Source organism: Lygodium microphyllum, chromosome 9, assembly GCF_053477565.2.
Source record: "Lygodium microphyllum isolate KBCC chromosome 9, Lygodium_microphyllum_v1.1.10, whole genome shotgun sequence".
Classification (NCBI taxonomy): Eukaryota; Viridiplantae; Streptophyta; class Polypodiopsida; order Schizaeales; family Lygodiaceae; genus Lygodium; species Lygodium microphyllum.
The window spans coordinates 82,317,410-82,319,692 of record NC_141143.1 but is presented as its reverse complement, the minus strand read 5'-3'; the positions used below and the strand labels follow the sequence as shown (position 1 = coordinate 82,319,692).

Sequence of the window (2,283 nt, the reverse complement as noted above, 5' to 3'; positions counted from 1 at the left end):
GAAAGCTGCTGTGATCGTGATCTGGATAGTGCCCTTTGTCTCCTGTGTCCAGAACTTCAGGGCTCCCCCAAATTCTGCCGAAGCGCTCTAAGGAAAATGCTCTCCCTTGAAAATTTTAGCTCTCCCCCCTCTCCAATCCAGGCGCAGCCCGCTATTTTTGCCTTTTCAAAAATATCCCCCTATCTCCCCAGAATAGGCTAGCTTTTCTTTTCTTTAGAACTTCTTGCCTACAAAAGATCAAGTCAATAATTGATCACCACCTACTGGTAGGACCTGCTGGATCACTAGAGAACATATGCTTCACACGTGCCAAAATTGAGTCTTGAGCAGGGTCATATGGATGCTCTTTGGAAGGTATCTCCAGAATGGCAGGCACTGGCCTGTTGTAACTGTCGACCAGGAACCGTATCATATTTGCAATATGTTGATTTATGAGAACAATTGCAATATCTTCCCTGGCTGTGAACTCCTTAAAGGTGTCTTCGATTGTTTTCACCATAGTCTTGTTATCCACAATCAGATAGTTGGTCTTCCTCCTAATGTCAACGTGGCCAACTCCTGCTAGAATGAAGCCGGTCGCGGTGTCCTCGTCTCCAATGACCGCTATGAGGGAAGAATTTGTCGAAGCCATGACTCCACTTCTTTATAGCACTTCAATTGCAAATACATATTCATGGCACCGTCAAAACATGGTTGGAGTGGTTTGAGATCAGTCTTCTCAACTTCAGATAGTAACTCCAGAACATAATCAGTGTGCAATGCATTAAGGGAATATATATACATTGGCTGCGGATTACTAAAATGCATCACACAAACAATGAATCACACGCAGAAATTAACACAAATGCACAACAAAAGAAATGGAGGTGTATACGACTCGGATGCGCAGCAACACGACAGCGTACTCTCCAAGTATTGTCAAAGTAACTTGCATAGACAGAAAATGATATTAGTATAATCAATAAAAAGTTTTAGGTAAAGCAAGATAATATAACTCTTAAAAAATGATGTCGATTAAAATGCATATTCTTAAGTATCCTTAAAAGTAAATCATCAGTGAATTGAGCAAGAAAATGCAAATATGGCCTGGTATATGGCACCATATCAATCTCGTAGCACAATCTGACGTACATTGGAAGTTCTATAGATAGGTCACCATAGAAGGAGGAGTTCGCTTCATTCTCTAAAAATTCATGGCCTTTTGTCTCTTCGTTTGTATTACTTGTGTATATCTCCTCTACTACATGCTGTCGGGGGTAAAGGCGCCTCCGTCTAGCCGCCCGTGTATTACTACAATGATAGTACACTGTAGCTGGCGGGTGCTCGTCACCGTCACTTTATTCTTTATTCTTTTAGTGACAGTTTGAATAAAGGAAGGCCCGGTCACACATTGTGATTGTTGGAGTTCCCATTTCTTGTCTCTCTCTTTCTTGCTCTTGCTCTCTCGCCATAGCTCTCAATTCCAAGCTTTGATTCGTCTCTCCCTTTCAACTGTTATCAGAGCTTTGCTTTCTGAATCTTGAGCTTGGTTCATGGCATTCTCAGCATCCCATCGACTTCCTACTCACATTGGGTCTCCTTCCCGGCAGCCATATCTGACTCCTTCGAGCTCCCGTCACTCCCCGGCTTCCCAAGCACCTTCTCGGCATTGTTGGGCACCTTCAGGGCATTACATCAAAGGTATTTGATCATTTTCTTCAGAGTTTTACTTCAGTTCTTAGGTCTTATTGGCTGAGTTGTGGGCAGCCATATCTCACACCTCTTGGAGCTTCCATCACCTAGATCTTGCTTCCAGCCTATCAAGGCTTACTGAGACTTGGTGTATGCCTTCTTTAGCCCTCATTTGTGCCGCCTTTGAGCCTCATTGTTGACACATGGGACAGTAGACCCCCCCAGCCAGCTCACGTTTTTTTTGCGCATGTTTCAAAATCTGGCCCAAAAATCACTCTTTTTGTCATATCTCAAGCATTCAGAACCCGATTCAGGCAAGATTAGAGTCTAAGTTGGGATTTTGGCACGCTCCGGACACGATGGTGACATCGGATTTGCTAAATTCTAATGACAGAATCTTCTGCAACAGATTTCATGTCTGAGATAGCATGTATTTGTATGCCTATGCTTGTTTGGGCATGACTACATAACCGGTTTGATGCCTATTGCATCCCGATTGATTGGAGGATTGAAGTTACATGTAATTCTATGATTTTGGCATAATTTTGGGGTTGGAAATACACAATTTATAACAATAAATGCATACTGAATACTCTTGGGCTGAAGCTATCT

The 2,283-nt window shown here is 42.8% G+C and overlaps 1 pseudogene; it reads right to left on the bottom strand.

Annotated features, from left to right (window-relative positions):
- Window positions 1–223: 223 nt before the first annotated feature.
- LOC148031243 (V-type proton ATPase subunit F pseudogene) lies at window positions 224–646 on the bottom strand (annotated as a pseudogene).
- Window positions 647–2,283: the final 1,637 nt, after the last annotated feature.